Source organism: Microtus ochrogaster, chromosome 10 (genome assembly GCF_000317375.1).
Source record: "Microtus ochrogaster isolate Prairie Vole_2 chromosome 10, MicOch1.0, whole genome shotgun sequence".
In the NCBI taxonomy this organism is placed as follows: domain Eukaryota; kingdom Metazoa; phylum Chordata; class Mammalia; order Rodentia; family Cricetidae; genus Microtus; species Microtus ochrogaster.
The window spans coordinates 26,503,369-26,516,827 of NC_022016.1; the positions used below are offsets into that span (position 1 = coordinate 26,503,369).

The following is a 13,459-nucleotide window of genomic DNA, read 5'->3' on the forward strand; positions in this document are numbered from 1 at the left end:
TACAGGCTGCACAGCCAGGTCAGACTTCTTATGTGGATGCTAAGGATTTGAACCCATGTCTTCCTGCTTTCATAACAAGTGTACTTACCTACTGAGCCAGGTCCTTAGTCGTACAAAAAGTCTTTGGTGCATGAGGTTGTTGCATGTTACTAAAACCTTAAACATGTGTTTTCTCCATGGTAAGGCCACCATGATCAGATAGGATGAAGAACAATGTCAATTCACAGGAAGATCATTCCTCTAAATGTCTATGACGGAGGAAGCTCAAATAACCAACACTGGACATTGAGATGAATGCGAAGTCGAAATTAAATACTACTTCCTTCTCTGTGCTTTTTGTAAGTGAATCCCAATTCTTTAGGCACAAAGTCAAACTAGGAGAGAAGACTCAAAAGATACCCCGGCATAAACGTCTCAGTTTTATCTTGTCAGGTGCCAAGTAGAGTCAGCAGAGAGTATGGCACCAGAGTGAGAAGCGAAGGAACCAGGAGAGTTATGGGCAGACGCACACGTATTAGGCTTCCAGTGTGTGCTCCGAGGAGGGCTGAGCAAAGGTCCCGGGGGCAGGGCAGTCTCAGTCACTGTCATTTTTATGGTTAAAATGCATGATGGCAAATACAAGAAATGTAAAAGTGAAATGCAAACTGCTGTCTTTTGTATGTGTTTCCAGATGATCTCTCCGATGGCCCAGCATTGTCTGGGTGTCCAGAAGGTATTAACACAAGGCTGGGTGCATCGCTGGCCATTTGCTCTGCTCCTCCCCCTCCCTTCCCCAGTGGGCTGGCACAGTTGGACCTGCACCTTCCAGGATGACAGCAGGGGTGCTTTCCCGGACTACAGAATGAGAAGCTATGCCTTAAATCACACAATGTACTATTTTCATTACAACACTAAGAGATTTTATTTATTTTTTAAATTTTATTTGGGGACAAGGTCTTACTATGCAGCCCACAAGAACTCATAATCATCTTGCCTCTGCCTCCCAAGGGCTAAGATTACAAGCACGTACAACTGTGGCTGGCTTCTTTTTTAATGTAGGTCCTCGGGTTTGAACTCGGGTACTCATGCTTAAAAAGCAAGCACTTTCTACCTATGGAAACATCTCCCAAGTCTCTCTATGGGATTCTTAATTAATAGATTAAAAACAGGTTTAACAGCAGCTATCATGATTACCATAACATCAAAGACATGCCATGCGCAAATCATTTCAAATATCAGGAATAACTATAATGTGGTATCAAAGTATCCTAATCCGCTCATGACATAGTCACAGTTATGGTAAATCTGACTGAGTACCGAAAAAATGCTAAATTTCAAATTAGAGACTAGTAAAAATCAATACAAATTTTATAGTTTTACCAACCTCACATCACCTTGAATTCTATCCACACAATGCCCCATAGTCTACGGACTATAGGTAAAAAACTTTGAATTCAGATGATTTCATGAAGGCTCAAGAACTTTGAATAACGAAAAGAGCAAGATCACAGATCCATTGTCCTGTCTAATTTCTTTTCATTGGGAAAAAAACTGTGCAAGTATATAGTTTTTGCATATTTTTGCTCTGATTATATTCTCTGTGAGGAGAACATTAGTTTAGCTTAATCTCATTTCACACATGACCAAGACAAGGCAGGCAGTTTTGAGTCCTACCCAAGTTAACACACATGGAAGTTAAGTGCTGAGCTAGGACTGGAATCCAATGGCCAGAGTCTAATGTCTGTGTATAGTCCCTAACTTCTGCTTGTACTCTCTGAGGGACCACCGGCGGAAGCAACTTTAGGTACATGTCAAGGCTGCTCCATCCTCAGCAACCTTTTTAAGTGGACCACTGCTCAGACTGAGTGACCCTGGTAGCTAATGACTTCCTTGTTCATCCTCGTAAATTACTGGGTATAAACTACTGTCATTTTCCAGAATGCCATGTGCTCTGGGAACTCCATTTCTGATAATAATATTGGCTGTTTCAGTGTTTTCTTTCATTTCCAAGGGCAAACACAAAAAGAAATAATGGCTTCCCACTGCAAACCACTTTAGAATCATCTTTGTGCTTGGTTTGGGGGTCCTTGGGATGTGTGTCCCTAAACCCCACTCTCAAGCTCTTATAGAGGCATGGCTTTCCTGGGAAACAGCCATTATGATTCAGAGTGTCAACAAGGTGCTCAAATAAAAACACACTAAAGCTCTCAGTATTTTTGCTGTCTAAATATCATCTTACATTATGAGACATATAGTCTATATTTTTTATTTTTTAAATTTAAATTCTCTAATCTTTTCTGTAGCTTTTCTGTTTTGACTTCAAATTTAGTTTGATCTCTCCCTCCATGCAAATATTATTAATATTCATACGTATTAAAGTTCTCCTTTGCACTATAATCATTGTTTTATGTAGCCTGCAAGTTCTGCACACTCTTTAGTCAGATGCTGCTGCTGTTTTGCCATGTCCCCCACACTGAGTTTCAGACACAACAAAGTGTTAGCCTTGACTGCGGGCTCTGCACTTGGACAAGATCTTTAAAATATGAACTAACTTGTACAACCGCCACTCTGTCTCAGACCGATACCACCGGGAAGCTAAAGATAAGAAACTTCAATCCATAACTCCCGCAGGACCTGAAAGTCAGGTGTGTATCGACACACATGTGTCATGACTCGGTCCTTTCCTTCCCCCATGTGGGTCTAGGCATGGCACCCGCAGGCACCTTTATATACTGAGTCATGTCACCAGCTGGGCTACTACACTATAGCCCACTTAAACATTAGGACTTTCAAAATAAAAAGTTATTCTTTTATTCATTTGTCAAGATTCAGAGGGAAATTTTTTTCCACGTGTTTTCATGGAGTAATCTACAGAGAAAATTTATTTGGCTCCCTAACATACTGGTTTGACTTTATTTGGTCATAAAAGCAATTACCTATGTCTATCTCCTGCATCTTGATAGATGTGGACATGATCTTGAACCAATTTTTATAGGACAAAAAAAGAACATGATATAATGATTCTCAAACCATTTTTTTTTTAAAATTAAGTTTCACAAATAATCTGCTCAAGTATCATGATATGCAGCAAATCAAAAGCAGAGATGGGATAAGAAACACACAGGTTCAAAAGATGAGACTGCACCATTTAGGAGATTTCTGGTGCCTTTAATCTTGCCAGGCCAGTTTTCTGGTCCATAAAACAACCAGTCACTGCAGCTAACACACAAGAGCTAGGGACTGGTCTCCCACAGTGCAGAAAAGCACAGTGTACAGGAAAGGATTGACAGATCAGGCAACCGCTGCAGTCGGGACGGCTCTGAGCACTAGGAAAGGTGAGGCACATATTTTATTTGGTGTAGACAAAAAGGTCTGCATGAAGTTGATTCCCTGGCCAGTCAAGGAGGCAATTAATATCTAGAGATGGGTTCTAGATTACAAGTGAATAATAATGACTTAGACTATTTATATTTTAAATTTTCCAGCATGAAATTTTTTTAGCTTAGCTAATTAGTGCCAAAGCCTGTCATCTTGATAGTTCTTTATAAATATGCAGGGTTTTTTCCATTTCTAATTTAGACAATTTTTCAAAAAAAAAATAACTACCAATACTTATGTTTGGTAAAATGAATTCTTCGTTTTGATTGGTTTTTAAATTTGTTTCTTCGCTGAGACTTGCTTTTCCACTTTTATTTATTGTTTTGATTATGTGTTAGTTGATAAAGGAAATTCTGGACACCTGCTTTGAGCAATTACCAAATCCATTGATTTTTAAAGGGAAGTGGGTCTCTCGAACTCATCCTGAGTCACTACTCCAGAGGCATGGCTATCTCTCCAGAACATGAAAACACACAAACAGGAAAATCACACGAAAGATTCAGTGCTTTAAAAATTAGTCCATTTGGTCTTTATTTTACATTTCTCTCATTTTATTTTTGAGTAGTTCTCTAATTTTATCAAAATATTTTCAGTTACTGCCAGTTGGAAATGATAAATCCGCTGGAAGAAAACATCTTTGGGATAATTTGACTTAATATTTAATAAGATCAAGAGGATGTAAGTGAAATTTTTCTTTTTTATAAAACTAGAAATTTGTCTCCAGAAGTTAAAATGTTATAAAATTTTAACTACTTAATTATTAGAAGCAATTAGAAACTGCCATCATACACCAATCTCGGGATAATTTTACTTTGGAATATATTTTTCTTTGCATGCACACGTTGCACCTAAAACATCACCCTAATCCCAACTTCAAAGGCAAACAATAACAGCAGAGCTAGTGGCTTTGAGGAGTCACTGGGGGCTAAGTACAGAGCGTTGTTTTTGAATTATCTGTCAGGCTGAAAATTAGGGTTGACTTCTTTTTCTTTTTTAAGTTTAGTTGAGTTCCACAGTCTACCCATAAAGAAAGGAAAACCATTTTGAGTTACAGCACAGAACAGTCCCGGAAACACCAGGCTACAGAATGACCAGCAGGAATGTGAAAGCTCTGGTCTAAAGCAACAGGAATCCTGGTTTAAAAGGCTCCACTCACCGTGCAGGGCAGAAGAGCTCAGACTTCCATCCACCCACTGCTACTGGCTCTTATTTTTAATCTGGTTTTGTTTTATTTCATTGCTGGGGATTGGACCCAGCGTTTTGTGGTGCAGAGCAAGTTTACTGCGCTTACTTAAGACTCACAAAAAATTAAGTTAATGGAGTTGAGATAATCACTAAATGGCCGGGCTTAAGCCAAGAAAAAGTTACAAAATCCACAGGTGAGTCAATAGTGAATTTCTGAGAGGAAGTGTGCACTATAATTTAACTATCTCAGGCTTTGTTAGAGAGTGGATCTCATTAGCTTGACTTCTGGGATATCAGTCCCGTGCCTGTACTAAAACCCTAGATTCTAAACAGTTTTCAACTTAGATGCATAACAATATTGGTCTTGATATTCCACGTCACATTTAAATCTGAAACACAAGCGCACACACATACACTCAGCCCACGGTTTTCAGGGCTGAACTCTCTAAGTTATTCAGCATACATTCAACTTACTGACACAGCCCAAGTCTATCTGAAATTGACAGAGAAGATTAAAGATATCAACAGACAGGCTAGATTAGGGATTCCCCCTTTTGCTGCCATCCTGTTTCAGAAGCAGGATTACTTCCTAAGAACATCAACTTAAAACATAATGGAGACAATCCATCAGAGCATCACCTCTCAGAAGAAAATTTATGCCCATCTAAAAACTATAATGTACTACTTTATTTTCCGAACTGTAGGATATGAAGCAAAATCACACACACACATGCACACACACACACACACACACACACACACACACGAACTATAATGCAAACTAAAAACAAAATAAGTGAAAAAATAAAATGTATTCTTGAGCCACAGACTCCTACACACTACCCACCCTGGAGGACTTATAATTAAATCATACTATGTCTTAATTTTTTCCCAGTTAGTTTGAAGGCATGCATACACAATGCCACAATGGCACTCATTTTCCATTCGGGTCTAAGTCTTTAAACTCCTGTTGTTACGCCCAGGGCAAGGAAGTGAAGCTGAGTTGGACAGAGCTAGGGAGTCCATGGGCTTGATTTGCTATAGAACATGAAGCCCATTTGCAAATGGCAGAGCTGACTTCTGTCGCTACTGTCTGCTCCCAGAATCATCAAAGGGCCATGGGTTAAATTCTAAGACTTCTCGTGGTCCTGACTGCGTGCAGATGCAGCTTAGGGAAGAAAGAGGATCAACACACATTGCTCGTCTTTGTAATTTTCCCTGTACTCTCTAGCACGGGGCTGATCTGTCAGAGATGGCACAAATACAAAGATGTAGAGTGGGCCAAAAATACTCAAAGTAAGAGCACTGAGAGGCAACACTAATTGTATTTCCCCTGCTAAAAGCATATTTTTAAATTATTAGAGCTACTGTTTTGCTCAAAAGAGTGGTGCTATTTGTGATATTGAAATAATGGTGTCTCGAAGGAGTTTTTCTTTAAAATGGAAGTCACTTGGTTAATTCTGTGTAATGTGTAACTTGCCTTCAAGTGCTCAGCAGCTAGGAACAGAGCATATCTGATGAAGCCACCATCAACATTTCAGAGATTTTGGATGAGGTCCCCCCCACACCGGATCTGATGTCATACATTCAATAACTATATATTGGCTAAAATGTTGATTATCCAATAAAGTAGAAAATACTACAGACTCCACAAGTAAATCTTGACTTTAAATTCTACTTTTAACCTCCTTGTTACTGAAGCCAACACATATTTTCCCTATAGCCATGCTTAGATTTTTTTCCCCTCATCTCAAACCTCCTCCCGATTTTTTTTTGTTGTTGTTGTTGTTGTTGTTAACTTCCTAGGGTCTCCCTTATAGCAAAACCACGGGACGAAAAACAGCCAGAAAATCTGCAAACGAAGCAAGCATGTTAGGGTGCTTACATGTAAAAATTAAACAGCTGAGCTTTCTACACATTTGCTGCCATTGTTTAAAAGCCCCCAGTAAGAATGTAGCTCACAATTCAAAGATCAAATCTCACCATTTCTTACTTAAGCTGGATCTACTCTCATTCAACAAAAGGGTTTTTTGTTGTTGTTGTTGTTTTTCTACGATACAGAACTATGTTGTAACAAAATTTCTCCCTCATTAAAACTTTTGAAATCTCCGGGGGTGACTTTTAAGCAGCACTTGTAGTCATGAAATACCTCAAGAGGATGTTAAAGATTCTATATTGTCTTTTAATACTATACTTTATCCTAAAATATGAATAACCAGTGACTACATTGTAGCCTTTTTACAGTTTGAATGTAAGAGCCCCTGCAATGTCCAGATGCTAAAACTACTTAGACATAAGCAATGAAGAGGAACTGTGGCAACCGTGGGAAGTGTAATGGTATCTAACCTCAGGATGTCAATATCCCCAGCAAATACATCCCACAAAAACCTAGCGCTGATGAAAAGACTCACTAAAGCAAACCAACTGTGTTGTGAAATTACCCTAAATAGTTAACAACTGTCTTTAACTGCAGCTTCAATTCTGGGCTGAACTAAATATGATTTCAAACTGAGAGAAAAAAAAAAGATAACACGGAAAAGTTGTTTTGGCTTTCCACTTTTTTCCACTTCCATTTTTATAAAGATGTTCAAATATTAAACATTGCATAGCTTTCTTCTTATAACAACGTATATAAAATCTGAGAACACGCCGACTCTGTGCTGTCGGTCAAGTATCTTGTCACTAGTACATACGCGTCAGAGCTTAGAACACGTCACCATAGGATAACTAGATACTTTACAACTTTCTTGCTTTCTCTCATATCTACCATGAAACCAATAGCTACATACAAAATAAAGACCTAATAAGATGCAAAGAAAAGAAAAACTTCCATAAGGCCCATCCCCACAAAATATCTATTAGAAAGACACAAAGCAAAAATGCTTGTTTGGGGTCCAACCTAGGTTTCAAGAGGCTTTGTACAAATTACAAAGGAAAAAGGGGGCCAACTTCCTTAGTGGGGGACGACTAAACATTATTATTTTTACCCTTTTTGATGGTAAAAAAAATCGAGATAAAGGCCTTCTCTAAGGAATTGCCTCTGGAGACACTGAAAAAAATAACGAGAATAAGAGCGGGAAACAACTTGGAAAGTTAGCGCCCACTCCAGCCGAACACAAACTCTTTAAACCTAAAGTTGCGCGTCACTTTTAAGTAATTTAAAACAAAAATTAAGTCAATCAAAACTCCTTCAAAACAAATTGTAAATCTGAGCCTAGTCGAAACTTTTGTCTACTAAGCATTTTAATCCACAGGTAATAAACTCCGCACAAAAATCTTGCATTTTTTTTCTCTCTAATTCCACTTCAAAGGTGCCAAGATTTCAGTGAGGAAGCTGAAAGGCCAGATTCGGATACCAAAAGACGTCCCCAGGCAGGAGGGTGTCTGGCTTGAGCCACAGACACTTGCTCCAACACTAGGTGAGCCCTCATTCCTAGCCCTATAGGCTTCAGGACAGGGACAAAGCTGTCCCCTGAGAAGCTTCTTAGGTGGCCACTTGCGCCTGTCCCGCTGCCTTCTGCACCGCCACAGTCTGCCTAAGGGAATGCTGCAACAGCTGACTCCTTAGAGAAGCGGGGGGCTTTGCAGATGGGGTCACCGAGAGCAGGGTGGGGGCTTAGGAACATCCTTTCCCTAATGAAGGCACTGAAAGCAAACGACTCGTCCTGGTGTGGGTTTTCCTCGCGCGCCTGGTTTCTGCTCACTCTCCCGGAGCAGCCCGGGAAGTTTCCGAGCACCCGGAATTGGAAGTGGCGCGTGGGCCGCGCGGGGACTCCCCGGCGGAGAGCGCTAGTGGCCACCGCGCTCCGGTTCCCTGCGCGCTAGAGGATCGCGCGCGGCCCGGGCGTGTGGCCGAGCGCGGACGGCTGTGCGGGACCGCGCTCCGCTCCCCCGCGCGCCCTGCGGGGCCGCCTCGTGACCCGGGTGCCCGCCGCGCGCCCATGCCCAGGCCCGCTTACCTGCGGCCTCCCCGGGCCCCCGCGCGCGCGTCTTCGTCCCGCTTTGTGCGCAGATCGAAGACGCAGCGGGCTGTGCCACCTCCGCGCGCCCACACCTGCCGCGCGGCCCGACGCCCCGCCTCGGCCCCGCCCCGAAAGGGACCGGGCCGCGCCCCCGCCGGGCCAGCAGGAGCTGCACACCGCGCAGCTCCCGAGCGCCGCAGCACGGAGAGGGACGTGATGGCCACCGCCCTTGTTCAGCCACCTGCGTGAGCCAGAGCGCCCGGGACGTGCTGAGGGCTATGCTGGCAGGGGTCCTCCGAAACCCTATCTGGTGGCGCCCCCGCACCCCGCGGTGGGGGATGTGTAAATGGCCTTCTGGCCAGAGGGGCATTCTCCCATCCCTAATATTCGGAGCCTGGCAGTCTGGAGGCCTTCCGGGATGGTTTTTTTCCAGGTACCCACCCACGCTCGCTCTAAATCTCTCTACTGGCCTTCTCTTTGGATGAATGTTCCTTTTGCACTGCCAATGCCTCCAAGAACGTCATTTCTAATTCTATAGCATACAAGCAGAGATGTATGCTTCCCTAATCCTTTACAACTAAATTTCAGGTACCTGAAGGTAGAGGCTAAGTTGCCCATCTTGGAAATTTTCAAATAAATACAGAATTATATACACAGTAACAAGTTTTTGTCTCTGGTCTCTGAAAGCAGAGCATGAGGTCTTTTACCCTGATGTAAGAGGGTAGAATTGTGTTTGTTCAAGTAAATGCAATTTACATTTTAGCAAAGGCTCCATTACCCCCCCCCCCAAATTATACAGGTGGGTTGCAGAAAGGAGACGAGCAAGATTCATGGTGATATTTTATTAATTATGTGATAACATCTTAGTGTAAAAATTATTTATTCAACCCAGGTGAAAATTAATCACCAAATGTTCGCTAATGAAATGGTACTCATTACTGAACCAGCTAATAAAGGCAAGTCAAGTAGGGTTGGCTTATTACACAAATTTCACTAACCTAAGCATATATATGAGCCCAAGCTTATGCTAAGACTGAAGTTTAATTTTTCCTTAGAAAGCAGGTGCATAAAATGTTTCGGCTCTCTCCTAGCTATGTGTCGGGAAGACAGCTTACTAGTGCTCAGTACACAATAGTAGGAACCATTACACTCAAGATGGCTCTGAATCACGACCTTATTTTGAAGAACTGAAAATCCTTAAGATGTCTCAGCTACCTTGATCAAGACATAAGAATCAACAATTAAGCACATTGTCACTGTTAAAATCATCCTGAAATGTTTTGAAAGAGAATAAACTTTCACTTTATAGTCATTGTGCAGAGGAAAATCAAATACTTTCAAACTGTGAAGAGCATGCCTTAAAATGTGAACCCCAAAAGAGCTAAGCACTGGGGGGGGGGGAATGTAGGTAAATCTATTTCTAGAAAACCCAAAAGTGTCCTTTGAAGTGCAAAAGTATTATTCTAAATTTATTTATTGAATCACGATATCATGAAACGTAGGTGGCCATTTAACACAGTTCTTTTGGTGAAGTGAGGGGGGGGTCCTTTTATATGAATCCCACCAGGAAAGACTGTCAAAATCCAATAGAACCCTGTAGATGAGTATATACAAACACTTCATTTGTGGGACTTTTAAAAAAGGTTTTAGACAGATGCCTAAAATAATATTATAGATAAGATTAACCAATTGCTTATCCAAAATTATGTATCATGATACTTTAAGTAGAAAGAAGCCAAAGAAGCGATAATAAATCTCAAATAATAAATATCAACATAAAGCAACACAAAATTTGTCTTTCGGATTCTGATCCAGGCAAACAAGTTGTTTGTCCCCAAACAAATAGAAATGATGGCACCATAGTTTTGAACAGCAAAGAGATGAACAAAGCACAGGAAAGTTCCCATGAGCTGAAAGGAACATGCCAAATGATTTCAGTGTTGGCCATTCACCCAACCGACTGGCAATGTTGCCAGTTTCTTAGACTTTAGATCTGATTTTTAAGAAATATTTCTCTTTAGTGGAAAAACCTAAGAGCAACGCAGTAGATATCTGTGCTTAGTGTTAGTTAGCATCTGCTAAAACTAGGTGGCCTGTGAATATCTGAGAGTATTTTCAAAATGTCTTAAAGTTAAGATTGAAGCAAAGAAAAAAATGTAACAATGACGAATAAGACATGGAAATCTTTCAAAAACAACTGTGTTTGTTTGTCTTTGTAAAATCTATGGATTTGCCAGACATTGGAAAGAATTACCTTCTGGTTTTAATTTTTTGATAGCTCCAATCCCGTGCCTTCTATTTTTGAATCGTGTTAGATGTAAAAGAGGGGCAGAAGGAGAATGTTTTGGGTTATGTGTGCAGTGAGAAAGGAAAAACCCTAATGGAGACAACGTCCTGCTTTTCACATTAAACATCATAGGTAAATAGAAACAAGCCGAGGATGGTACCTGACATTGCATCTTTCATTCCGTGCTGAGTTTTAGAGTTATTACTTTATACAATTTGTGTCATGTTCTCTAAAAAGCAACTCAAAAACACAGTTTGTTCCATCTAGTTTTCATACAGAATAGTAAATAAATAAATCATTGAAATAAACTGAGTGAAAAAGAAAAAGAACTGTATCCAGTTTTGTTCCTTGTGTGAATTTTTGATAGAAACATGTTCAAAAAGTTCATTTCATTACAAATGAAATGGGCCGTCCGGATGGTTCTGTGGATAAGGCTACTTGACTCATGACCTGAGCTTGATTCCTTTAGACCTACATGGTGGAAGGAGAGGCCAATTTCTGCAAGCTGTCCTTTGACTTTCATGTGTGTGCTGTGGCTCTCTCACACGCATACAGACAGGCAGACAGGCAGACAGACAGACAGACAGACATCACACACACACACACACACACACCTCACACACTAAGTAAATAAATAAATGTAGCAACAATTTTAAAAACAGAGGTGACATCTTTGGATTACCTTTGGATAGGCAAAGTGTATTAAATGCACAGTCAGTTTCCAGACTTTTTCGGCATTGCTCATTCAGCTCCTCCTTTAGAAACTGCTACGAGACTTCTCTTTACTGAAAATGTAACGAAGGGCACCAGCTGCTAACACACAGTAGCTAACATGTAGAAACCCCTGAATCTTTCTCACACACAAATCTTTCTGATCCATGGTGTTGCTCATCTTTGAATCATCCACATGTTGAATTCACAAAGAATAACACAGAGAAGGAGGTAGTTAGTTCTCAACTCCAAACACAGAGAAAACTAAGAGTATATCTACACAGGCTCAACATCAATTATTAACTGGGCTATGACAGTATAATTTTCAGGACTAGCTAACTCTGATTTCATCTGTTGAAAGCAATATTGTAATAGCTTTAGCCTGACTCTCGGCTACAGAAGCAAACCATCCATGTTCGCTACTTGTAATTCACTTCACAACTTACAGAGACATCAAATGTTGAATCACAAAAGCAGAGAAACAATGAAACCCGACTGTAATAAACTTAAGATCATTTCAAAGAAAAGAAATTATTCTTCTCATTCCAAAACCTCCTGATGGCTTCCAGTCTGTTAGATTTGGGTTTAAGTGAGTGGTGACACAGAGTGGCCCATGGATATATATGAGAGAAAACAAGAAGGGAATTGGATTCACAGCTAGAGACTTCCTGCTCACTGAGTGTATCAAGGACAAGCAGCATTGGCATCACCCAGAAACCTGTTTGAAATGCCTGCTGAGCCAGAATTGGTCTTTCTAGAAGATGCTCAATCTGACAGCACATTAACGTTTGGGAAATGCTGACTGCCAAGATCACAGAATTGAGATAAATGTCCGTCTGATGTTTTGGCTGCTGGTATTCCTAATTGGAAAAACAGAGAAATACTCATACCATAAAAAAAACCCTAGAATTTTTTTTTTAAATGAGGCCTCAGATATGGTAAAAGATTTCTCAAGATAAGGGTTTTAGAAGGGCCTTCTAAAATCGTATCGTTAGGATTACAGGCGAGTTAGACAGATGCATGTGATCTTGGATATTTGTTCTAGACAACTTTCTATTTTGCTTCAAATCCTTCAAAATTCTATGAAAAATCCTGGGTTGAGTTTATTTCAGGTTTGAGAGACTGAGAAAACCAGCTGACTGTATAACGTGACTCTGAATGCTTTCTTTCCTAAAAAAGGATAAAGTATCAGCTTCTGAAATGGTCTGTCGCTAGCCATTTAGGAGTCATGCATCTCCCCCCTTTTAACCCTTCCATCCACTCAATCCTCAACTGAACAAAAATATTTTCTGTCAAGTAGTCTTTTCTCAAGAACTAGAAAATGATTGATCTAAACTCACAAAAATGTTGGATTGCCCATCTCTTAATGTATGCATGAGAACATATAAGCCAAGACAAAAACAAGGGACATGTGGGCTTCTTCCAATACTGTCAAGACAGTCACTGAAGATTTCTAAGTATCACCCTAAATTCAACGCACTATTTTTTTTTTTTGCAAAAAGAATGGTCAGTCGCTTAAATAATGCAGTTATTTGCAAAATAAAAAATACAGAAGCAATGCATTGTACTTTGAATCATTCTACACAGGATAAATGATGGTTGGCTGTTTCTATTGTCAAAAGGAAGTCCTAGAAATCATGTTGGAAGGAATTAATGTTTTTGTGTTTGTAAACTAAACCAGGAATACACCAATGAGTCTTAGGAACCTTCTTATGCTGACATTACCGGGTACAATGGAAAATACAGTCAGGCCTCCTACTAAACAGATGTCATTTTTTATAGCCACTATGCCACTAATCTTGGATAAATTCCCAAGATCCTTGTCCCTTGGTTTGTCAAGCAGGAAAAGAATGGTAAAAATACTGAAATGCTGACATTCTGCAATCACTGCAAAAATCATACAAAATACCGTGTGTAAATTGTTTAGCAGAGTTTAAATCATATTACTGAAGGAGAG

The 13,459-nt window shown here is 40.4% G+C and overlaps 1 long non-coding RNA gene across 1 annotated transcript in view; it reads right to left on the reverse strand.

Moving 5' to 3' along the window:
• Positions 1 to 8,571, reverse strand: part of LOC113456655 — a 28,050-nt gene extending 19,479 nt beyond the window's left edge. Inside the window, exon 1 of the long non-coding RNA XR_003377417.1 lies at positions 8,502 to 8,571. This is a non-coding gene — a long non-coding RNA (uncharacterized LOC113456655). The remainder of the gene's footprint in view (positions 1 to 8,501) is intronic.
• Positions 8,572 to 13,459: the final 4,888 nt, after the last annotated feature.